The sequence below is a fragment of the Anopheles maculipalpis genome, chromosome 3RL (assembly GCF_943734695.1).
Source record: "Anopheles maculipalpis chromosome 3RL, idAnoMacuDA_375_x, whole genome shotgun sequence".
Classification (NCBI taxonomy): domain Eukaryota; kingdom Metazoa; phylum Arthropoda; class Insecta; order Diptera; family Culicidae; genus Anopheles; species Anopheles maculipalpis.
In genome coordinates, this window is record NC_064872.1 from 27,265,508 (window position 1) to 27,292,037 (window position 26,530).

Sequence of the window (26,530 nt, forward strand, 5' to 3'; positions counted from 1 at the left end):
CATTTTTATTATGCTAGTCGTATTAGTTTCTACTTCATACCGCTAGAACGGCCTGTACCGGCCGTATTAATTAATTTTATTTGATTGATTTTGGCAAATTTGTCTTTTTTATTTTTCGCTATTATGTTCATTGTTTCTTGTTTTGTTGTGTAATGTTTAGTAATAATGAATGTGTGGTCTTATATCCTTTTTGCATATTTTCTTCATTTTTCATTGTTTTACTATTTGTTTCTTTTCTGTGAATGTTGATTATTGTGCCATTTTTCCTAATACGGTGTTTTGTTTCTCTTTTCAGGTAAGCTCCACATGACTACTGTTTAAAGATTGAAATCAGCTGGAAGGTATTTAAAAAAAAAAGTTATTAAATTGCATTCAACTCATATATCTCTGCCAGAAAAATGTCAGAAATAGCTTTACTGACAGTGAAAAATTAAATGGCTTTCTCTCGATTTCGATCCGCTCTAGCGTATAATATGATTTCGATAAGTGCAGCAATTGTAACTCGTTGCAACCGCATCCAACACCGCTCCACTTTCCAAGAAAATGCACAATAAAATTGTATCAAAAATGCAATCATCCAGCGCCTACATGAAACAGTTAGGCCGCTAAACAGTCACTGTACGTGAAGATTAAATGCTTTTCCTATGTACACAGTCCGCCGCCGCAGTATACAACCACCATAATCGGGTATGCACAGCGAGAAGCGTTTTAAAATTTCTTTTCTCCAGAAATTAGCGCATCAGGAAAGGATCAGCAGGAAGCTTTTTTTTTGCACAAAATCTCGTGCTACTTGAAGCGTGTTGCAATAGAGTCGTCACCGGCACCGATTTTGTGGATGATCAGAGGCCTTTTCGGTGCCCGTCTTCTTCACGGTAAAGTGGCGTTTTGTTTTGAGTGGTATCGAATCGTGCGTTTTAAAGCCCAGACAAAGGGAGGCGAAGATCATTGCAATTGCGAATTCCTCCTATCATCGTGATCATCATCATGACCGACTAACCGTGACCACTTTGAACGGATTATTGTGATGGGTATTGGGGCACACTGTCTTGGTAAAATGCGTGAAGGTACGCTTCCCCAACTTCTTTGTATGATAGTGAACTGCACTGGAGAACAGAGTGGCATTACAAAAGAAAGTGAATTCCCTGTTCCAATTTGTGCATTTTTGCATTTCTGCTTACACATCGTTGAATTAAGAATTTTATTTTTTTCCATCAAGCAAATAAAAACGCTTGCGAAGTGACCGAAAATGAAAGTACGATATAGGGAATTTCCCTTCCTTATTTTTTATAGCTTGTATACCAAAACTAACCAGCCCACTTTAAAACGTCCTAACAAGCTTTGATTTAAGAGCCATCGAATCCGTCGTTACCGTAACGACGAGAGGTGAGAAATGCTCGAGAAACGGTCATCCGAATCGAAGCGCAAATCAAATCAAGCGGCTCAAACGAGCACCACGCGTTAATAGCTGCGCGATGTGTCCGTGGGTGTGTGTGTGTGTGTGTCTGCTTTTCGAGGCCTCGGGGTGGCGTTAGCAATCCGTGGCTTTCCAATGTTGCGCGACACGCCTCGCGGCGTCCGCGAAAAACAGCTTTCCTCGTGCTCGGCATTTTTACCTTGTGCGCAAACGCAAGAAAAAAAAAACGCACACACTTTGCGATCCATTTGGAGGTCCTCCACTGCTGGCCGTCGGCGTCGATGACCCAGTTTTGGGGGGCTAAAGTTTTGTTTTCTTTTGCATTTCCATTTCTCCTCCGAGCGGGGCGTATGTGTATGCGTATGGGTGTTTGGTGAATTCATGCACCCCATTTCACCGTGCGGCGTCACGCATTGAAAAACATGCGGCTGGATAAAGCGAGAGAAATAGAAGAAAAAACAGTGAACAGCATGGTATGCTCACACGCAGAGAATCAATTCGCGGGGTATTTTTTTTTCTTTTGCTCGTATGTTTTGTGTGCCTTGCCAAGGCGCATGTACATGCCAATGTTTCATCGTTCTGGCATTTAAATGTTCTGTTGTGGGTAGCTTGGGTGTTTTTTTTGTGCTCTCGCTTCTTTCAACCGGCGTAGTACATGTACTATGGACGTAATAACGCATGCACTAAGCGTCAAATTATGCAGCAAATACTACCCCCCCACTGTACTCTCCGCCATTTTTGAAGAGTGTGGTGGGTTGTGCGTTTGGTGTGGAATGCTGGCCGTGCGTAACGCCGAACGCGCTCCGCGTGGCATATTGTGTACGCATAAATAAATGATTCAATGGTTCAACTTTCGCACTGCTGGAGTGACTCGGGTGCGTGCGCGTGTGTGTGTGATAATGTTTTTTTTCATCTTTAGTTTCTTAAATAAATTGTGCACGCGACCACCCAGTGGGGGCAATTTGTTGTAGGGGGGCGCACTCACATGCCGGTGGAAGGCACTCTGCAATGCAGTTTTCGAACCAATTCTCTAATATTTTTGCTTAATTGCTTAACGATGCTTATTTGGTTTTTGGATTGTTTTAGTGTATGTCTTAGTTTAAATTAATTAACGATTTTTCCTGCTATGCAAAGGGTTTTTAAGGAGGCTTGTAAAGTGTCCGACTATCGAGTAAGGTTCGATGGTTAGGTGACAGCGGTGCCAATTTTCATACGGGATTTTTTCTATCCGCTGGAGATCTGCTTTTTGCTCTGTTCTGTTATGCTCGAATTCATATCCGGGCCGTTGAAGAAGATTGTCTCTTAAACTGTTCTGCTTAAGTCATTAAGCCAAGGAGGAGAATCGAATCCAAGACCATTTTTGTGAAAATGAGATTATAATGCCAAAATTCAACAATTCATTTTTTTCTAGTTGTAAAATTTTTGTAAAAATCATGAAAAATTGATGATATTATTGAATCAACAGGATAATCCTTTCAAACTTCCTTTTTCCGAATTTATCTAATTATTTACCGATAATCGGTCATTGTTATTTGATTTTGGCTTATGTGCTCACCATATTTTACATGATTTTACGTTTTAATCTTGACTGGCTGCACAGATTTTCGACGTGCCAAACTCAATTTCTTGTTAGCGGCATACATTCTTAAATGCATGTGCGCTGCGTTAAGTTTCGTTTGAGAGCATTTATTTTCTTGCGGTGTTCAAGCGGCAAGACCGCGTTTCAAATCCCATCCGGACCGTTCCCCCGGTAGTGAGGACTGACTATCGAACTTCGTGGTACCAGCAAAGTCCAGTAAGCAATTCGATGGCCAGCGTGATCTAAAAAGTCGTTATTCACTGAACTTCCTGCTCCTGACAGTTCTCCGTCAAGCCAAGACACATTTGGCTTGACAGATTGCTTTTTTATTAACCATTGGTTTGATTTAAATTTTATTTTCCTCTAAGGGTAATTGTGACTTTTTTTAATGACAGCCCTTTAAAAGCACTCCCAGTAAATCGTTCATTTTCTTATTTTATTACACCTTCCACTGCACGAATTGTGTGCGCTAGGTGGGGGACGAAGCGTATCGAAAAAATTAATAAATCGTAACGCAGACAATTTCTCACCGAAAATATCTGGAGCATCCCTAATGGTTTGGCAGCGCGACGCAGACAGCGTGGGAAGATGCAATCAGTACCGGACCTAGCGGTACTTTCTGTCGCCAAGAACAACGAAACGGTCGCTATTTATCCAGTAGACGATGCCGGTCAGGCCACCCTTGCGTTTCCCGGGGGTTTTTTTTACGTCGTAGTCTGCTAAAAAACGCTCCAATGGTCGTACGGAAGGGTCTCTTAGTTTCATTAGTCCCTAAAATGTGTAAGGTACGGTGCACGGTGGCAACCCAGCGAACTTAAGATGGATTGGTGGGTGAACGACGACACACCTCCCTGAATCGAATGATTTCGTTAATAACGATGTTCGGCAGTCTTTTTTTTTACCAGGTGTAGGATGTAGCCAAAAGGATTCAAAGAAGAGAGGAAAAGCACTTTTCGACACTTCTTGAGTGCGTACCAACTGGCCACATCTATCGCGCCCCGTCTTGTGCTGCTTACTTTCAGCGCCACAGCAAGAGATGTATAATTTTGAACCTTCTCGGCACACGCAAATATGTGTGTTGCCCCCGATTGGTTCGCGATGTAGGTAGCAAGGGATGAAATATTCTTTCGAACCCTTTCCGAAGCTTCCCGAATCCCGTTTTGCGTTCCAATGGACACGCTTGCGGTAGATAATGATCATGTGCATCGGAAGACGCTCTGCCAACGCCGCATGAATCGCACCGTTTATTTGTGTGCGTTCGGGAGTCTGCTTCCTGCTTTCTGCAACTTGTGCCCGAGTTTTCTGGGCACACTGCGCAAGATGTGGTGCTTTTTTCGGCATATGACACGACACCACACCGAGCCAAAATTCGATGGAAGAAAGCATTGGGGTGACAGCTCGAGGTGGATGCTGTCCAGCTGCTTCTCGCGTACCGGTTGTTTTTCGTTTGTGTTTTGTGCATCCCAAGTTCAAGCTGCGGTACGCTTGGCGATGGACACGATACGGTCGTGACCGGTTTTGTTTCGCGAGAAAGCATACTTCAAAACATGAAATGAACTTCATCGCTCGCTTGTGGATGATCGGCGAAACCTGTTAGTGAAAATGGCCGGTTGGTTTGCCGGTACGGTGGACATGGGAAGCTGCTGCTGGTGTCGCCTCTGCTTTGAAACAGTAAATTTTGTGTGCGTAGTTTTTGCTCAGCTACCGATGGTGGGTAGGTTTATGTTCACCTGTTTCCTTGTTGGTGATAAAAAAAAAAAACATGATTGCCTTTGTTATTTTTATGTTATCAATATTTGCAGGGGCTTTCGGTTGCAAAATGTTTTCTTTTGCATAATTTTAATTTATAATTCAGCTGGATAAGTTGATGATAGGATGCCATATGGATGATTGCCGTGAAATAACCTCGAATCTGTCAAATGTAATTTATTCCGGCAAGCATGACTTTGACAAACAATTAATTTTTCGAGCATGAAGCAAACAGATGCTCGAAAAATTAATTGTTTTGGTAATTTGTTGCCAGTTAATTGTTTGACAAGGTCAGGACATGTCGTCGATGTCGTTTGTAGAACACAAATGAAAATACTTTTTTTAAATACCTATCTATTCCCTATTGTCTTTGAAATCTTCAAAAATCCGCTAGCTAAGGGGTTACTAAGACAAATTTGTATTGAACAAACCCTCAGTAGTGGTTAATAAGTCAATTTTGTCAATTGGATTGATATCTATACATCGATCATACCACTTCGAAATGAATTTAATGCATTTTTATAGCTGTATGCTATTATTTCGTTAGCTTAGCGACCAATACTTCAAAATGGTATGTCGGCTGTTAAGCGCATCGAAATGAGTTTAGCTGTTTTGATTTAATTACTACTCTCTTCATACTTTTTTACTGAAGATATTAAAATGGCACATTTTCTAGTCGATCTCATTACGGATCCCATCAGTTTGTGCTGCACTCTCTTGGCAATAAATCAATATTATTGCTGTCACAAAACAAGCTCCCCGAACCCTGCATTTGTCGCGATGTTTTCGTTACCGGTTAAAAGAAGGTGTGTTTTCACTTCTTGTTTTTCCACTTTTTAAAAGTTTTTCGAACGTTTTTTGTACCTTTTTTAGCCTCTTACGCAACCCACGAGATGACAACACTGGCTGATGTGCGGTGGAATTATTATGAATTATAATTAAAACGCATCCGGCCACTACTGGCGATCGAACACGAGCGTAAATTAAACCGCCGCAAGCGAATGAAGAGGAAGGCCAAAGAAAAATGGCAACAAAACTTCTGTTTGAAGTTGAAGTAAGCACCTTTTGTTGCCCCTTGAGGAACACGTGGTGCTGTTGATACACTTTTTGAGGTGTGTGTGTGTGTGTGTGTGTGTGTGTGTGTGTGTGTGTGTGTGTGTGTGTGTGTGTGTGTGTGTGTGTGTTGTCGCAATTTTCTCGAAATGAAATAGTTGTTAAATAACTACCTCTAAAGTGAAGAGAGTCATCATAGATAGACGGCACATTGATGTGTGATTGAGACGTCTGCTGCTGTCAACATCATCATTTTCACTAATAAATGTTTCATTGACGTTTGATTTATGGTTTTGATGAAATGATGTACTGTTTCTCCTTTATTTTTGGCAATCGATTTTTGCTTTTTACCTCCGTCTCTTTACGATTGAAAAAGGCTTAAAAGCTTTATTTTGAAAGTTTCACTCTCAACCCCGCTTTTACAGTTAGCCGCGCTGGATGGATGGTAAACAGGAAACTGCGACAGTTTGACTTTGGTGTTTGCTCTTTTAGTTCAACCAACCGCCCGCCTAGCTAACCTTTCCGCCTCGTTACGCTCGTCTGGACGCAGCAGCGCGTATGTCAGTGCAATCGCGCGACGAATTGTTGCGAATGTGTGTCTGCTGTGTAAGGACGCGGAGCGTGGTGAAGCCAACACTCTGAATGCGGCGAAGCATATCGGTGGCATAGGGGTATCGTATATGAGAGGTACGACAAAAAACAAAAAACCTGTCACTTTGTTCCTCCGGGGGCCCAGTTCCGAAGGGCGAGATCCGGCAGAGATAGGTACGGGTTGTCGTAGTTTTTTGTTGTTGTTTCGTTGTGTTCTGTTCCATCCCTTTCCGGTATGTACCTACAACAATGCTGGATCTGTGATTGCTGTGACTGTGAGAATCTAGCACTCGCCAGAACCTAATGAATCCGGGAGTGTTGCATGAAGCTAGAGCGCGAGAGTATCCGTCATCCTAGAACAATGGCATTTCCATCACCAATGGTGATTGCTGCAGTCGCTTCTTCAGTATGTACGCAATCTCCACGTACCAGTTAGGGTCAACGGTCTTTCGGGAAACGGTTTCCTATGCGCCAGCGAGACAACGGGAAAGGTAACTAGAACACTAACGCGTGTGGGTTATTTTGAAGCTATCCAAGTTGTTCGTTTAATTTGCTTTATCATTCACACTACTCCCAACCCGTCAAAAAGCGTTTGCCGAAAAGTGAGCATTCCCGCCAACAATCGGTCAACACTTCCCAGGATGATGGACTGATTTTGGCGTCTTCGTCGGGGGGAGAGACCCAATCAATGTGACGTCCTTCGCTGCTTCCGTTATTGTTAATCGTGCGAACTAACGTGCGCTGCTATATTTCGATGGTCGCGGCTGGAAAAACCGAAACCACCGTGCGGTGGTGTGGTTGCTTTATTATTTTGAGCTGACCCCGAAATGAAAAGCTTATTCTTTTTCGGTCGACCGAAAGAGCAATGTGCCAGTGTGTAGTGAGTGTAAATAATTAATTCTTAAACAAGCTATTATGCTGCTTCCTGTGGTTGACTTTGAGATTCCATCAGTTGTTGCTGCAAATGGTTCGTTAGAAGAGGCAGCAGCTTTTCCGTTCTAATAACGGATTTTCTTGACGAATGGTATGGAAAGAAAAATTAAAAGCCTCATTAAAAAGGTAACACCCCGAAGCAGATCGGGTGGTTGGTCGACAAAATTCATATATTTTTTTATTATTGAAACTCGACGAATTAGTAAAATGGTGAGTGAAATGAAAAAAAAAAGAGGAAAAATAGCGTTTAAGCTGCATTAAGCGGTTGTTTCAAGTTGAAGGATGTAGCCAAGTCTGGTGGAAACGAAAATACATATTCCGTCCGATTTATTGGATGAGTCCAATAGCGTTTAAATAGCTTTCGTTGGTGTGGTGGTGCGGGTGTGTTTGCGTGTTCGGGAAAGTACCGATGCTGCCATCCAGCGTACCGTAACGGCTATGTGCTATGGGATGCATCCTCGATCGGTGTGAGAATTATATGCACTTCAATAATGCGATGCTTTTCTATTTGCCGCCGCTCCAAAAGAGCACAGCTGTCCGGCGAGAGATTTACAACCGGTAATGGTCCATGCAAAGGTAGAGGGGAACGATGACGGAGGGAAGACAAAAGGGTTAAGAAAAGGGTTTTCCCTTTTTGAAAAGAATGTAGGTCAATTAGATGGAGCGGAGGAATAGTAAAAACCTGAAAAATGCTCTTTACATTTGCGTGCGATCAAGCTGCCGTATCGCGCGGTGCAGAACCGTAATTAGTAAATATAAACTAAACAATTCGTTTGTACAAAATGGAACTGGATTTTTCCCCTCTTCCTTCCTATTCACGTATAGATCGCTACAGTAACAATTCCCAAAAACGTGAAAATCCCCCTGCACGAATAATCAAAAGACTCTTGCATACGAGTGATACAACAAGCGACGAACCCGGCGCTCAAATCATTTGTATGGGGAGTGTGAGCGGTGTTACATGGGCGTGAACAGATCGTTAGCCGATCGACGATTGACGAAAATTAAGTTTTTCGTTTGCTCTGCGCAACATAAATTCATCTGTATCTTGATCGATTCAGCCAGTAGGTCAAGACGGACACACCGGTGGCCCAATCGATTCGTGCAATACTTATTGTATTGTTTGTTTGTCCTTGTGGATCAAGCAGCGACAGGGTTCCGTTTCAATGATTTGAAGGCACACAAAGTGTGGTTTAAAAATAAAAATTAGTCAAACGAATTGGTTCAGTGCGCAAAATGTGATATTGATAAGATAATTCCAGCAATAGCGCGGCGGATGTGCGAAATTCAAGGACATCTGATAAATGAACCTCGGTCTGGTTTTTTGGATGAAGTATCAACAATGAAAGATATTTATCGAAACGAATGTCTAGTTCAAATGTATCTGCCTTTCGTTGCTAATTTCCTTTCATAATTTTTTTTAATTGCTGCTTTTAGCCACTCGTAAACTAGCATTCGACGCGATAATATGCCTTTGAGGCATTTTAAGGTATGATCGTTACTGTTAATTCAAACACAAATAATTTTATTGTAGTGTACTTGCTTCTGATGGGGTAGTGAGACACAATTGCACCTTTTTAAGTATTTCGAGGTGAAGTAATAAGATGTTTGATGTTTAAGGAATAGAAACAAAGCCAAATAAAACATTTTTGCTGTTATCTGTGTGAAGATCACAATTTAGTAGTCTATAACGAGTGTTCTTGTAGTAAAACGATAGCGGCGCCTGTCTTTACACGGCAGGACCGTGGCTCAAATCTTATCAAGAAGTCTAATAAGCTATTCGATGGCCGACGAATGTATTATTTATTTTCCTCATCAGTCAGACAAGCCTTTTTTCAAAACTTGTTTGCAAAGTTTTTGACCAAAAGTTCTTATGGAACCACGTGTAAACGCTGTCGTTCAGCCCGCGTAACGTTAAATCGGCCATAGTACCTTCAAAGCGAAATCAACACATATACAGCTAGGGTTGTCACTACTTAATGTATACTAAAGCTTGACGAAAGATTGGCTTGTCTGACTCTAAGCCATATTGCCGATTTTTTAGATATTCGATCAGACAATGTTTGTTTGAGAATTTGCTGAGGGAACCGCATTCACCACTTACACATATTATTACATATATTTGCAATACAATATACAAAATAATCCACATGATCCAAAAGAAAAGATACCACATGATCTGTATTTTGCATTGCCTACATCTGTGTTACATCCCACGTCTCTACGTGCATCGTAAATAATGTTGTTTCAGTCGGATATTGCGATACGGTAGAAGAGCAATATGTTACGATCAAGAGCATTAAAAAAAGGGAAAACGTGACATACACACTGGCACACAACAACTCACAGCATTGTTGTACATTGTTGTTGTGGGAGGTCAATTCACCCGATGGCGAGGCATCGTGAAGCGAGAACTTCCTTCTTAATGGAACATAAACGGTTTTACGCACTGCTCAAGGCTACTGTTTGTCTTGTTAGGAAGTTTCGGAAGTCTCACACGGGAGCCCCACATGCTAATTGCTGTCTGTCCAGTATTGAGCGAGGTTTAATGTGGCTTTCATGATGTGTTTTTGATGATTTAATTTCTTCCTCAGATTGTATGTGAGTATGGCGCAGTTTTTTCTTCACTTCTTGTAATACTCTTTTGCTTATTGTTGTGGTAACAAGAGAGCTGCCACTGATTTGGCTAAAATCCAAAACCGATCGGATAATAATAGAGAGGAAGAAGCATTTAGTTCGATACACTCCCTCGACACAGCACAGCCGATAGGAAAAACTTTGAATTGGCTTTATCTCATCGGCGAAGAGTTTTGAGGGAAAAAATTGAAGGAGGAATAGCATGATTCCTTTTTTTTCTTTTTCTTCCCTTCTTTATGTTGCCATATCATCGTTTCCCTACATGAAGACGAAGACAAAAAGAGCATTGTTTGGTTTTCTCGCACCCCTAAGTACACCGAAGAGGAGGTCCCGGAAATGGTTTCTTTGTTTTGATTGAAGGAAATTGTATGATTTACATGGTTCGTGTGTGTGTGTGTGTATTGGGAGGCGATTTTTTGGTGCTTTATTTTCTGCCGATTCAATTGTTTCATTGTGGTAGCTCTTCATGTGCGTATCTGCATAAAGTGAGGCTGCTAATGTGAAGGAAGGCGGCGTTCGGCATGGTGTGTTCGAGTGGGCTTGCTGATGAAGGAACCCGACGGGATGTACTTCCGGGGGTGGAATGTAAAGTAGAGTGGTATATGTAATTAATAGTTGGACGATTCGAATCTACCAAGTGTAGGATTTCGTATGCTTCGTTGGAGTACTTTACAACATAGACTCTCCAAAAGAAATGCGCCGTATTATCGATTCGATTCGTGTCAAAAACTCCTAATCAATTTGCATCTGCGTGGCGGCGTGTGGCGTAAACGCCATTCGATTTTCAATTTAAAGAGGGCACGTGAGGGCAACGAAACGCGTCCAATTTTCTCCCTACGGAACACGTTATCAATCTCGGCCTTTCACCTTCAGACACCGATAACGAATTTGCCCCCCGGGTGCTGTAATATGCATTTGTTTATTTATTTACCTTTGATAGCCTGCGCTGCTTTCGTAAAAATGTTTCCATTTTCCCGACGCTCCTCTGGACGGTAAGTTTGTTTTCGAAAGGGGTTTGTGTCCTCTTATCGTATCTGTATCTATTTCTAACAGTTCTCTCCATCAGCGCGAGCACGTCAACGGTGCTGTCGCCCGGATGCCCGTGTCGCGTTATCAGTGACGGGTGGCTCTAATAAAAGCGTTTTAGCGTCATACTGTCCACCGAGGTTTTACCTTGGATGGGGATTGTTTTTTTTTTTGTTATCAGGAGAGCGATAGGAGCATTACTTACTTTTTTCAATCAGGAAATGTAACTCTTTTATCATTACTTTGCACCCTCACTTTTTAATACACCACCGAGTGTGTGTGTGTGTAAACATTGATTTGATGTGTTGTTTACTCCCAGCGGTGGATCGAGGTTTGATTGAGTATGGAGCTGATTGGAGCTCTGGTTTGTTTTGACCTCGAGTCTGTGAGTTACAGCTGCCACTGCAAAACACTGTCGAATGAATTTGTGCTTTTAAAAGAAAAGAATCCGTGTGGATCGCAATGTAGCTATTTAAATGGAAGGATAAGTTTCACGATCGCCAGACGGTCAAGTCAAGTCAGTAAACTCGCACAACGGTACAGCTAACTGGGCCCCTATTAGCCCACAATTGAGCAGCACCACGCAAACAAAAGGGAACAAATACGATGCATCCTACTGACTTTCTGGAGCAACAGACTCGCTCTCGGAAATGTGCTGTTCGAAGGCGGTACATAGTAAGATAGATGATTAATGGGAGATGATTCCTTTGGTAGTAAACACTGCTTCTCAACGTATGTTATTTTATACGATTGGACAAACCTACACAAATCGATTTTATGATGTGTCACACGATTATCCTCCTCGATTTGAATTATGGATCCAAAATTTCTGCTACAGGATGGAGGAACTGCTTTGATGCTTTGCGTGCCTCACATGTTATAAATCCCTCCTTTTGCGCCTACTACCACCAAGATAAAAGCCCTTGATCTCTGCAATAGTGGAACGGGAATATCAGAAACTCGCGTGGCTCCAGTTTCTAGTGGTTTCATTGACGGAGAGCCAAATAGCGCTGTAAGGCATATGCCTGTTAGGGAGTGTCACTATATGGTGGTCGAACGATCCGGCACAGAACACTATTCTGCCATGCAAAGTTCCTCGCGGCACGTTGAGTGTGTGCTTTTCAGCTTCTAATTATTCAACTGCTATTGCGCGTGCATCGATCGGTGGTTGTGGTGGTCGTCCGTCTCTTTGAGAAGTGGCGATCGGAGTGAAGTAAAATAAATATATCCGCTTCATGCTTCTGCGTCCGTTGGTACCCCGTTCCCAACAACTAACTGCGAGGTGTGTTCAGCTGTTTAGAAGGCGCCCCACAGTCGGTGAGGGTGCTTAGAAAATAGTAGAATTAACTGACATTTGCTAGTTTTCGTCGAACGAGCAGAACGCGAGTCCGGGTTGGTCTGGTCGGCTTTGTTGTTGCTAGAGGAGAGGGTTGGCCACCGTTTGTTTCGTTGCTGTTGGGGCTGAGAGGGAGAGCGTGTGTTTGAGCGCTGATGAATGGCTTTTTTCAAATGAAGTTCAATTTGTCCGAAGGTGTTAATTGAGGAGCGACTCGTTAGACTACTGACATATTCTGAAGGTGTAGAGTTGTGTACCAAAACACATGAAATAATGCATATTTGGAGCTTAAGCAATCGCTTGGAAAATTGTTTGTTATTTACTTTTTCATGTAAAATTTGCTAAATAAAAATATTCCTGAACGACACTAGGTTAAACGTTCAGATGTATCAAGATTTAAGAAAAGGAATATTGAACAAACGAATCATCTCAGGTCCGGCCCGGTCTTCATTCGGCAGGACCGCGGTTCAAATCCCTTCCGAACCGTCCCCTAGTTGTGAGGACTGACTATCCTCACTACGTGGTATTAACAAGTCAAAGCAATACGGCCAGGTCGTTCCTCTAAGAACAAAAAAGTCATATTGTCACTCTAGAGAATTCCAAGAGAGGGTCCAATGTATTTACCAGGAGCACTAGGATCTCTGTAACACCGGAGCGTACTCCAGGATTATGAGCTGACGTGTATGGGATATAGGAGTACGACGAGTTAAGTTTACTCGTGCCAGAAGGCTACTCCAATGTTTGAAAAAACAACGACTAAAAATTTCAGTACTTCAACTCAAGCCATTATAGACACTGATGATAAAAACGTGTATTAAAAACTTCTCACGATGCGCTTCACAACGCTATTCAATGTATCCGGTTTCTCCAATCTCTATTATGATGCTGTAGTTTCACGTCTTTTGCGTCACTATATTATATTAGTCATCATCAAGATTCCCTCAAGCTCGGAAGATGATGAGATTGACGACGCCTGCTGACACACTTTCTAAACTATTGCGTCGTAGGATTGCATCAATTGCATTACCGGACGATGTCGGGAGGCATCAGCCAACCAAAGTGGGACTACAATTACTAGGTCGATCACAGGTGCATCGCGATGCATCGACAAGTTACCGATCGTTTTCGGATATCACATGTGGGATGATGTGAATGCTCATCGGAATATGATGTGCCGTCGTCACCCACGGGTACGATTGCACCACGGCTCAATGTATTTTAAAGCTTCAACTCTAGTTGCCATTTAAGAAAGATTAGTTCAAATTCTTGATCCCAAAATGAAACGTACACAAGGAGAGATCTCGTCAATGGGTCGATGATTCATACAGCATCGCGGGTGCGCGCACGCTCGCGCTACCGGTTGGACTTGAAACCGAGTGCGCTTTTTGACGTCTTGTTTGTTGTGCTGCCATTGGATTTTACCGCCATTTGCTACATTGCCGTTATTGAACTTCTGGAACCGCACGCTGATGCTTTGGTGTTGGTGTGACTCATGGCGTCGCCGTCTCGTGCTCCGAGACGTTGCTAACTCTGACCGGTTCCCGTTGTTTGTTCGTTAGCCGAACCAAACGGGGAAAGGGATTTCGGCTTGATAATCGTCTCGCCAATCGGTGTGTTATGCTGGAGTACAGCTTGGAGTAGCAGCACCAAGCAAAAAAAAAACTATAGAAAGAGCCTGTTGTGGGCTCATGAACTCTCATCGAGAACGTGCTGTGCTTCGGCACAGCGGAAAGTAAGTCGATCAACTTTTCCTCCTCACACGAGATTGGCAAACTGGTTTTTCTGGAGCGTGGTTTTTTTTTCATGCGTGTGTTTGTGTGTTCCGAGTGGTCATAGGATGATGATGATGGTTCCTGTTTTCCAAGTTGCAAGCATTTTGATTTGCATGAGCGATTTCATAATTTGGTCTCAAAATCGTATCAAGCGATGGAAGTAGCAGTCCTTTCGAAATGCTTTTCTCTACGTCAGTAGCATATGCATACCAACAATGTTCATGAGCATCGTTCTGTTTAAACAGGAAAGAGAGAGAAAAAAAAACAAACTCTGAAGCTGTCATCTCCGTGTACGATCGCGTGCATTGACTTTATGGTGCATGGTTTCGAAGAATGCTAGTATTGGTGCATTATGCCGTGTGGCGTAAAATGTAGAGCAACCTATAAAGTACAACGCCACCACCAGCCACGAACGGTAAATGACGTTTGATGGACAATTTGCGAATAGAATGCACAAAATGATCGTACTAGAAAGGCAATCGGGGGAGAGAAAAAAAGTGCAATCTTTTCAACCCTGAATGCTGTTCCGAAAAAAGTATTTACTTGCCCTAACTAACCACCCCTGGTACTGTTACTTTCCTTCCTTTTTTCGGGATGGTTGACGAGTAGTGTAGCGTAACTGAATTCCTTTCGCTTTTTACTTTTAATTATATCTTCATTCATTTAACTCATCAGCATCTGGGAGGAAAAGAGGAAACAGAGAGAGAGAGAGAGAGAGAGAGAGGGAGAGGGAGAGAGAGAGAGGGAGAGAGAGAGAGGGAGAGAGAGAGATCTTTTGCAGAGCTGTTGAAACGTGTGTTTAGTTAGCTGTCCATCCGAAGCCCGCTGAAAGCTTTCGTCTTTGGACAGCCTATTTTTTTATTCTATTTATTCGATTTTTTCGCAATGAAACAGCTCCCGGATGTGGTGGAAAATAGGGCAGAAAATTTGCAGCCGATTTTTGGGTGATCTTTTCTGTTGATCTTTAGTGCTTTTTTATCAATTGATCTTTGTCCCCTTTTTAGAGCTGCAAGTTTAAATGAACTGAATGTGATGGATGTAAAATTTATAGGCTGCTCTCCTTGAGAAAGTGTCAAATCTTTATTTTGACTTTAAAAAGTGTATTAAATTTCAATTTCGTGTACGAAAACACGTTAATCTCCTTGTGGCATTCGTTATCGTAAACGACGTTCTGCAGCAGGGTGCCTTCCTTTCTTTTAAAGCATTTTTTCGTTGATTCACTTCATATACGCCGAACATCACAACTTTCAACGCTTTTACGCGATTTAATTCAAAAACTTTAAACGATCAGTTAAGCGACGAACCTAGCTTTGATTAGAAGAAGAAAAAAAACGACAAAAAATACAAAACGAAACGATTTAAAGAAAAACGCGCTCCCGGGTAGTTATTGTGTGTGCGGTTCAGCGTGAAGAAAAAGTTAGTTTTCACTTTTAATGCTTTCCGCATGCTTTCATTATCGGTGCGCACACGTTAGGTATTTGTGTGGTGTGCAGCACTCGCAACTCTGTGTGAGCTACTAGACTTGAGCGGTCGGGGGGGGGGAAAGACTTTCTTCCCATCGGGAAGTGACCGAACGGTGATTTACTTTGCCCGCTTGTGTTTGATGATTGTCTTGTCTTGTAGCGTGAATGCTTTCGCTTTCCAGCTTTTGTGACGATGCGACTCGTCGTGCGACTGCTCCAATCCCGGTAAAGATCGTATGTATGCAAATTAATTGTCTTTCGCAAGATGCACACCTTTCCTTGGAACAGTAGTGTGGACCTGCTGTTTGACATGTGATTTTTGGATAAGATTGTTTACCAAACCTACCCCTCAACTTGCGATATGCTGCCACGTTGAGTTGGTAGCGAAAGAGTGCGTGCAGATTGCATTGAAACCAATTGTGAGATCTTTCTTGTAGTTTTACCGACGAAAAACAGCCTCAAAGGCTCTACTATCGAAGGCATCAGTGTGTGATGAAGGGTGCAATACGACAGGAACACGGTAGACACAACACAACAACAAAGCTTCGATACGATTGTATGGTAATTTTCTAATAACAGCTAATCATGATGGGCAGACCGGTAGCGGGCAAAACATGAGTTTTGCCGCGAAGAACCCAAACAAAAGGCAGGGTAAAAACGCACATTTCTTCCCCTCGTTTTTTTTGTAGCTGTTGTTTTTGGGGGAGATGATGCACTTTTTTTCCTTAATGCATGTGCAGAGATGCATGATGATGATGATGCACCCCACTGTTGCAACAGGTCGATGCAGAACATGGCAAATCTCTCTCGGCAACAACCGTCTCCTTTCAGTCGGAACGAGATCGATGACTTTTCCTTCCAACTCGTCGCAAAGTTGTGCAGATTTCAGCAGAGAAAAACTGGAGGAGAGTTGGTTTTGTTGCGATTGAGGGGACTAGAGGGCGGGAGAAGTTTTTTTTTGCTGGTTTGTTTGTTGTAGTTTTTTTTTCTTAAAGTACAAAAAAAGCCAAGAAAAGACAAAACAAAAAACCGCGTACAAAACCTTACTGCACTGGGATCCGACTCGATGCAAGTAAAGGGAGAGAAGAAAAAAAAAAACGCCCACTTCACCCCCCGCACAGTACACAATTTCGCGGGTGTGCAGCGAACCGATGCACAATTTATTATCAACTGATTTCCGGTGCTGGTGCGCTGCTGCGGGCGCCTTGTTTCGTTGGCTTGCCTAGCGATTGTCTTTTGGGAACGAATTGGCGCGCGAGCTGTGTAGTTGCAGCAGCAGAACGGAAATGCAATTGGCTTGAGAGAAGGAAGCAGTACATAAATTTATGTTTGCTTTATTGCGCAACACAAAACGACTCGTTCTGGTTCTTCGGCAAATAGTTATTGTTAACGTTAAAGAGAAAAAAGAAATCTGAAAATAGAGGAAAATAATGTTGGATACGGTTTCCTTTATCTATTACTGTACATAGCCTTTGCTTTATGGAAAATGATGTAAACTCAATACAAATCATACTCCACAGATCACATCATCGGAAATCGTGGCACGATAGTACAATACAATTTATACAAACAGATATTTAAAGAATTTTTATTGTCTTTATACTAATTTCGTGTTTCTTTTTCGTCTCATTTTAGGTAAGCAGTTCTCGAATACCCAAAAACAATATCAGTTCCGGGAGTTAATAGAATCAAATGACAAATGGTAGCATTGGAGGCCGTGGGGGAAGCTCATAAAAGCAACAAGTAATCAACATTCTTGAGTGTAAAACGATAATGATGTATCTCTGGGACTTTGATCGTTAAAATTCCAGCCAAAATTATGTTTTTTTTTTCGGATTGGTTGGAATTACTTCGTAGACGAACCAGGTTCTCACTATTGTAAGCTAATTTAAGGCAAGCGAACTATGTATAGCGCAATATATAAGATATGTAGGTAGAGCCTTCCCTAGCTGCCAAAAGTTGAAAAATCAATTATCTGATTAAGCTTCTAGATTACTGTTCCGCCTAATTTGAGCGATTAACCTTCATCTGACGAACGGAAACAGAAGCAAGACATGCTGCGAAAAGGTTGCTATTGCGACAGAATGATACAAATTTTTTGTGAAATGTAACAATCGCATCCACATGATGATAATCATGACCAACACTAGTTTTGCCGAGGATAAAACATGAACTTCTAACCTCGAAAAATGACGAAACGACCTCCCAACCAATGACCCAAACACAGGAAAATAAAATTTTCATCTCATCAGGCTCTCATAATCCACAAACGAGCGGTGGAATATTTGTTGAAGGGTGTAATGCTTTATGGGGCACCACTAAAGGGACGTGACATTTGACGTTTTGTGTAACGAAATACGTCCATTATGAAAATGCGATACACGCCTAATTACTAGGTGCTGATGAATGCTCACTGAAGAAACAAGTGCATGTCTTTTTTGGAGCTTGATTAGGGTGCGCGGTATATTTCCTATCCCTTTTGATGGTGGGCATGAGAGCAGCAGCATGTTTTGATTGCATTGCACCGCCATTTTGAATCCAAGAAGCCGAGAAGGAAACTGGCTATTGTGACACTGTGCGTAGTATGTGAAGCTACTCGTCTGAAGCAGATCGTCTTACAATACGAACAATAACGATCACCCGCTACTTTGACATTCCCGGCGTAACGTCATCATTAACAACTCATCCGCATCACAGAGGTCTCAATTAAGTTACGGAAAACGGCTTTTTGGTACTGGGTGAAGAGCAGACAAACGTAGGAAGAAGCGATTGTTTCATTTCAGCGACACATTACTGAGCTTTTTTTTTGCTTCGTTTTCTAAAGTCATACGACTTGCAATATGTGTCGCTAGTGTGCTGCATCGGGTATAGAAGAGTGCGTAATTCGCTTCGGTTGGTTGACGCACCGCTTAGCGTAAGACACTCATTGTTAGAGCAATTGTGTGACACAATCGACGTGTACTATCAAAACCTTCGCTAGGGTAAAGTGCACTAAGGAACCACTCAGAGCCAAACGGCTTGGTAAGCTTCGAAATGTGGTGCGGGGCGCACATTTAACTCGTCAAAGAGCGCATTAACGCTCAATCGAGCATTGAGACTCGCACGCGTATTAGCGACGTTCGTAGCGTTGGATGGATTTTTGGTTGATGGCGAACGTCATTGTTTGCAACATTGCTGCTTCACGAATTCGGTAAGTGACTTCTGTTGCGCCCTATCTAATCGGATGTTTTGTGAATTGTCTTTTATTCGCGGTGAGTTGGTTTTTGTTTGTTTGCTCGCTATCTTACCCTCCCCTACCAGGAACTTTTATCGGTTCCGGAGCGAAGGAGTTGTATCAGAGTTACGTCTGATGGTTTATGAATTAAAGCAAAATTTAAATCGCCAAACGCACGCGCGCAACAGTCCACCAACCAACCAAAACTGAAGGATGACGTTTTAATGGACGCAAGCCATTAGTCGGCGGAAAACCGCCTGCGGAAGATTGGCTGGACTAGAAAAAAAAAAAAACGACGACAAAAGTGAATGGTTCATTGAAAACGTTAAACGAAAACCGCACAATTGAATGGTGGAAATAATGTTGTCAAAAAATAAATCTAAATGGCACCTCGCCTCCACGTTCGGCCAGTCAGTCTTCCGATTGCATGATGGACGAGGTAGTGGTTTTGTTTCAAGTGCATCAGTGGTGGGTGGCTACTGCCTCACCATTTTGTTTTTCCAAAGCCCCTCGGCCAAGATGGAGGAAGATGTTACTAACGAAGCGTCTCCTAATGCGCAACAAAAGTGTGAATCTAATGGTTGCTTCCGGTGTGGTTCTTTTGTTTTAAAACACTCCGAAAGTTGATGTGCAGCGAGTGCCTCCATAACAGTGTGACAGCAAGCACTAAATGACCTGTTGAATGGGCTGCTGGAAAACGACGGGGCAAATTGCGTAACCGACACTCGTTACCACCCACCTTCCGAGGTTCCTCCAAAATGTATCCGACCGATGTTTGGCAGATGGCTAATGGATTGTAGAATTGGTGGAAAATGGCATAAAAGTCAAGGGGAAAAAAGCAACTCGACAACAAAACATCCATGCATAATTGTTTGTCGCATTGGCGCGATTTTCGGAATTTATGTAGCTTAGGGTTTTTTGTTGGAGTTGCGAGACGATCGCGAATTAATGCAGCGCTGATAAGCGGTCCGAGTTGAACCTTGATTTAATTAGTGTGCTGGAGTGGCGGCAGATGTTGTGCCTATAAGATGGAAAACCGAGCCCCAGCTACGCGTCTGTCCTCCTAACCTTGCAACAGGAAGTGACAGGTTGTTGGTGCTGAGCAATGGATGAGCTTCTAAAATTGGGATGCGCATTTCCTTGACTCGCTGTAGATTGGATGGTTTATTTTGTTTTAATTTTTTAGGAAACAAAAGTAAAAGGGACATCACACTGCGTGGTGTGGTAAATGCGTAAAACAATCGTTTTAACACCCCATGAAACTTCCTTCCCCCCCCCCCCCCCCTCCAGGCCCGGCGATGTTGCGGGTGACGATAATGAGCTTGTGAAGTAACGTTTTTCTGACCCACAACGTATCAGCCTGATCATCTTTGCCCGCGATTGTTAGACCGCGGACGGATATTTAAACGATCTTTATTTGTAAACAATGGAGATCCGCTAAAAGTGTGCTTTAATCATACTATCCGTTTCGGTGGAGATAACTTGTTGACGATGAGACGAAAATGGCGCGTGTTGAGCATCCATCCAGGGGCAAGGAGCCCCGGGGTAGCAAAAATCGCAAAGTGAGAGGGATTAGTGAAGTCGTTTTTTGAAAAATGAGCTACACACAACCAGTGATTCATATTTCGACACATTTTCCTTTGCCACTTGGGCTGAAACGGTTCAGCATGGTGCTTGTTGTTGCGCGCTGCTGCTGTGTGTTTTGTCGCGTACGACAGGGAGTCCCCAAGAAGATGGACCAAACGTAAACAATCGATTAATCTTGTTGTTCTCGTGATCTCCAAATAAGTGCGCTCGCTCTCGTGTGTGTGTCATCGAATAAGTGGAACATAATTTTTGGAGCAATTTATTTAAACTAGCTTTTCGTTTTCCTCTTTTGAAAAAAACAGATAAGGAGGTGAAGGTGTGAAGTGCGACCTAGACAGTGAATTTTCGAGTCTCCAAAAATAGATCCAGCTAGAGTTCGTTTATTTGGGCGAGTGTTGTAAAAGGGAGGATCTACTTTTATAGTCCAACTGTGGCGTGGGTTCGCTGTGAATCTGTTAAGTGTGCTGGTGTGTTTGATTACCATTATCTTCACATGCTCATCGATCAGCAATAATTCTCGCACGCACCGTAGGAAACTTCGTACGACAGTGATGGAGTTTATGGTACACTACTCTCTTTTTAAGGTAATCATAAATTAATTTATTCCTCCGTCAGCAACGAAAACCGTCCATATCGTCCAACGGTTGTGTGTAGAGCTTCTCGAAGAAGGCAGCACGTGCGCGCACATTTTGGGAACTGTAAAACGCGAACCTTGCGATCGATCGAGCTAACCTCAATTCGGTCAGAGTTTGTAGACGCCGAGCTTCCTCCAAACGTTCGAGCAGCGTTCTCTTGCGTCGTCGTTTGCGTTTGTTTGGGACATTTAAATATGGCGTAGTAGCAACAACAACGTGAGCAGAAAAAAAGGGTTGGAAGATTCTTTTCATGTTTCGTGCTTACCCATAGATTTGATGTCAGAAAGGGAGAACAAGCTTGTTATAGTAGTAAAATCTTCCGGGCGGTGGGCGATGATCTGGAAAGAAGAAACAGGGACGGAAGAATCAAAAGGCATACAAAAATAGGAGCTCCACCAAGACCTCCACCGAAACCCTGCTTAGGGGGTGCAAAGCGCACGGATGCGGTGGTGTGTGCTGTGGCTTCTTGCAGAAAAGAGGTTTTGTGCTCCTTCTTGATCGCCGCAGCACGTCACAACATAAGAAACGAGAAACGACCGGGGTAAGAGCCGGTGAGAAGACCGAAACCGGTTTCGGTCTACTCCAGAACAACGATCGATGCCTAAGAGGAAACCCGTAGGGACACGACGCCAACCACACCACTCCGTACCGGACCGTGACCCAGCCACCACCACCGCCACCAGGTCCAGGTGTATGGTTTTTATGTTGTCTTTCTCTGTGCCGAATACACGCGGATCAAAAGAGGTCTTTCTCCTTCCGAGCGAGAAAAGGTTTCCCGGTTTTGTGTACTGTGGGTTCGGGTGTGTTTGTGACAATCATGATCGAGATCGGCAGACCAATACCATCACAGGCGTAGCTCTTGGATCTCTGGTGAAGCTGCTGAAGAATCGAGAAACGAGCAAGCAAGGCGGACAAGAAATTGTGTGGACCTAGAAGAAAGGTAGCGGTGTAAAAGCGGACACTGTTTAGGTGTCCCAGTGGCGATGGAAAGAAAGTCTTTTGGGACTCCATTTGACCGCGTGGAGTAGAAATGATGGCAGTGTCTCGGGGGGCGTTTGCGAAATCCGTTTGACCATGAATGAGGTTTTTTAATTTGTGATCCATGGTCAAATTTGTGGTTGTGATTTGATATTTGTGTCTGCTATGATGTCAGCAATGAAAAAAGCAGTAATCATGACTTCTAAAATCGCGAAGATCGTTTTAATGTTTAGCTCTTCAGAAGCTACCCGCACAAAACTCCAAACCTTTAAAGTACTATCAAGTTCTGGGATATACAAGAAGCTAAAACAAGCATTGCTCACAACATCCCGGTGTAGGCCCGCTTGCGTTCTTCATGTTGATCTTATTCTAAATAGTGGCAAAAATACGCCTCATCAAGAAAACTGTTTGCGGAGGACAACTTTCCAACCTCGAAAAGTATCATCCCGAAAGCTACCGGGTGTGTGAGTATTGAGTTTTTGTGATCTGAAGGAAAGAGAAGAACCGAGAGAACCCACCATCACACACAGGATATTACCAAGATGTTGGCAAGCCTCACCATCCAGGTACTTTGCTCAGAGAACCAGAAGATGCGGGCCAGAATGGGATGAAACCTTTTTTTTCTTACCTTACTCAACGTTTTCGTCATCATGATCATGGTTTATTCTCTGTCCAGAAAACAAGCTACAAAAATGGTTGTCCACGGAACACGGAGGACTTGACACGAATGCTGCAGGACGAGTGCGAGAGACACGTCGAGAAACATCGGTTATCGATTTCAAGTAGTAATGTGGTCTTTTTTTTTATCTCTTCAATTCTTGCTTCCCTCTCGAATGGTTTGAAGGGATTCGGTGCGTGTGTATGTGAGATGTTTTTCTTCTTCTGTTTAATTCATCAACAGCACGATGGGTTCTGATGCGTTTGTGGTGTATACACCAGGGACAGGGAGTGTGCTTCTGTATCAGGAAGCGGAGTAAAAAACCGCTGCAAGAGGATTTTTTTTTCGAACGAGAGTTTTTTAAAAGAAACTTGATGCTACACGAGAGAGGGACAACGTTGAAAAAGAATAGCAGAAAGTAGCATCACTTGCGGCAACGAGAAGAAACTTCATTGAAAACTGAACCCTGGCAGGAAAGTTTATTACCACCGTGATTAAAACTCCTGGTGGATCTTTCCTGCTGTGAGGAAGAGTAACTGCGGTTGCTGGTGTAGAAAACCTGTCCAAAAGCCGGCATATTCGGGAGCCTTTTCCCGGTTTGCCGCTTCCTGTCAAGATGCAAACCACGAACTGGAGCACCGAAGACGCCGCGTCTTGTGACGCACATTTTGGATATTCATTTTGGCTTTTTTCTGAATCAGAATACAGTTGGAGCATTTTGTTGCTGTTTTATTTGCCATCAAATTTGCAAACCGGAAGTGAAAGGCAAGGAAACCAAAGGAAGCTGAGAACTGTGGGTAATAAATTATGAAGATGAGGTTTAGAAGTGAAAGATGTCTTTGGGGCTTACAATAAAAAAGAAGACATAAACTTACTGCCGATGGCGATGGCGATGATGATGATGATGATAGGCCCTTTAAATTGTAGCACTCACTCACATGGATTAAGGTAGTATTAAACGTCACACTTTATAAAGCTATCAGCAGCAGACTGGCGTTTAAGAATGCACATAACAGTTAACAATTGGGCTTGTATTGTTTCGTCATAAATTATACGTTTGACACTGCGCACACCTTCTGACTGACATAAGCTTTTAATGTCCAAAGTTATGTGTTGCGCAGTAAAAGGTGTGCGCCTTTTCGGTTCGTCCATTTTAATTTTCTACCGGTCGTATAACTGAGGTAGTACAAAATTGTCCCAGGCATATTAGTGCTTGTAGTAAATAATAATCCATTCATACTTTGTCAAAATGTCAGAATGAGGTATTAAATATTTACGGAGTTGAGATGTGGCGCAAAGATACTCAAATGTGTCTCCACCATCATCATATTCTCGTTCTACGTTACGCTAGCTTTTTGCTGCGCTTATGTGGCGGCCAGATTACCCAATTGAAACCTTCAACAAGACAAAGAAAAATTCAACCGCAACAAAACCAAAGGTCATGCCCTCTCCAATGCTCAGCTCTTACGTGAGCCTAAGCGCAATATATTCCAGGCCCCATTCTAAATTCCCATTCTTCAGCCCTTCCTTCTCCAGAAACCTTTCCAAAAGCTCGGCTATCTTTACGCGAGCTTCTTTATGTGTGCCACAACCGTGAAGCAGTAGTAACTCCGTCGTGGGGCAACACAATCCGCACAGAGTAGCTACGGTGGCGGAAACGCAGCGAAAAGCGAATGAAATTAAAATGCGTAAACGATGAAATACATTTACACAAAATTAAAACAACAGAAAAACTACAACTGCCCTGCTGCTTGGTTCGGGAGAAGATTGACGGCTTCATCCGCCTGGCGGGAGCCGTATCTGAACCTCGGCGAACCCGACGAGAACTTCAGGGCCAGTAGACTACAGCTAGTTTCCCGAGTCCCGCGCTCAGTCCCGCGGGACGGGACGTTTTACTCGTTCTGCCGGCGATCGAAAATATAAAAGCGGAAGGCACAGACATTAAACTAATGTAGGCCCCGGCGGAGGCCCAGAGCTCACTCTATTTCGCTGGCGAATCTAGAATACATTCTGACCAGAACGGAAACCGGTAGGGAGGGAATATGCGAAGGGAAAGCGGCAAGGTAAGGGAAGGAAAAGCGAGAACATTATTTTTCCACCGCACCAACAGACTTGGCGAGTATGTTTCCTGGGAGTGAAGTTAAACGCCACTCACGAATGTTGTCTGACATTTGATCCAAAGATCACCTTATGTCTCACATTCTGTACTCCGTAAGTCTTGGAGGTTTGGAGAGTTCCTTCAAACACACTGCTTTTTAGGGTTGAGTTCGATTTGGCAATGAGCATAATATTCCACAATTGCCATATTCAGCCGTCCGGTTGGTTGTGCACACATCGATTTTACTTAGCATATTATCTTCCCGCGCAAAAGCTTTCCTTTCCAACGACTTTGCGAGTCGTGCTCCAGTATTTCGTTTTTGCATTTGCGCATTTCGTAGTCGCGATCCATCCATCGGGCGCACATCACGGAATGGTGTGGTTTGCATTGAAAGCAAAGAAGACTTGGGGAAAAAGTAGAATTTAGTACCGTTTAAAACATTTTATTTAAAGCCCATTTGCGGTGGTTGCGAAATTGGGCTCACTTAAGTATGTTACTCGATCTCCCGTCGTTTGGTTGAGGGATCTCAGCCGTGGCTTGATGCTTTAGTCATGCCGTCACGAAACCATAGCACCCCTGAAGCTTTCAAGAGCGTATGTCCCTAAGGTGATGGAAGATTTTTAGCCATTTGATTGGGAATCGTGAGTTCTCTTTCGGAACCGGGGTGAGTAGTTGTCCGGGAGTGCCCGGGAGGAAAAGTGTCCAAAGGCGAAGACAAACACAAACTTCATTTAAAAAGACACGCGCACTGGGTTTGCTTTTTTTTTTGTGGTTCTTTTCCTCTTTCTCTTTCCCTGTTTTCGTGCTGCAAAATGCCTTCCGGTGTGAATTCGTTTAAATCCGGCCAGCGCTGAAGGAATGCAGGTAAAATGCTTTAAAATACGTATTGCAGCTTGCACAGTGGCCCATTACAAGCAATCGAAGTTCGGTATTAAGGATTGCTTAAGGGTGAGGTAGAAGTTATGGCATATTTACCCTCCGATCCGTTCCTTGGCAAGACCGAATTCATGTTGAGGAGTCAATCAAGTCGTGATTGAAGTTGAACGTTTGCTGGCGAAGTTTTTGAACTAATTGTGCGTTCATGTCGTTCCTCAAACCTCCTAACGGTAAGAATCATTTAGTGATACTTGAACGCGTCATCCGGAAAATACTGTACTGCCCTTCGTTTTTTTCCCGTACAGCGAGGCAATTAAAATGAATGACAAGTTATCCACCTCGAGCTGGAGGAACAGACAGTAGAGCGGTGGGAAATCTACAATGGCGAAGGTACACCTGCGCCTCCATCAACTAATTGGTTCCTTTTTTGGTTGATTTGTGAAGGTACAAATCATCATCCATTGAAAACGAACGAAAAATTGACAAACAAAGACACTGACCGTGGAGTAATTATTTCTTAAAACTAATAAACTAATCATCGCCTCAGCAAAGCTTGACTACCGATAATTACAACCTGATGGGACACTGAGAAGGTTTCCTCGGTCACGACGAATCATCTATTAACTTTATGATGAGACATCACTGTTTTACATCGCTGTATGGTAGAATGATAGTCGTCGAGAGCTTCCCGTATAGCTACGATATTATGTCACACGATCAATTTCAGCGGCCATGGTATGACAACGTGTCGATCTCCAGGTGACTCACTGTAACTCGTTCCATATGGCGGCACGTGTCTTCTAATAGCCGTGTTTATTTAATAACAAGTGGTAATAGATGTTATCTATAATATTCTTCTCGGTGTTTCATATCATTGTTTAACCTAGGCCTCGAACGTATATTATTTAGGGTCGAAGCAGCAGTCAGATTC

General features: G+C 43.0%; 2 protein-coding genes across 3 annotated transcripts in view; both read left to right on the forward strand.

Annotated features, from left to right (window-relative positions):
* Positions 1-21,030, forward strand: part of LOC126560511 (proton-coupled amino acid transporter-like protein CG1139) — a 73,324-nt gene extending 52,294 nt beyond the window's left edge. Inside the window, exon 5 of the mRNA XM_050216470.1 lies at positions 21,021-21,030. The gene's annotated coding sequence lies outside the window, so the exon portion shown is untranslated. The remainder of the gene's footprint in view (positions 1-21,020) is intronic.
* Positions 1-26,530, forward strand: part of LOC126563769 (signal-induced proliferation-associated 1-like protein 1) — a 79,240-nt gene that overhangs the window by 35,302 nt on the left and 17,408 nt on the right. The window lies entirely within an intron of this gene.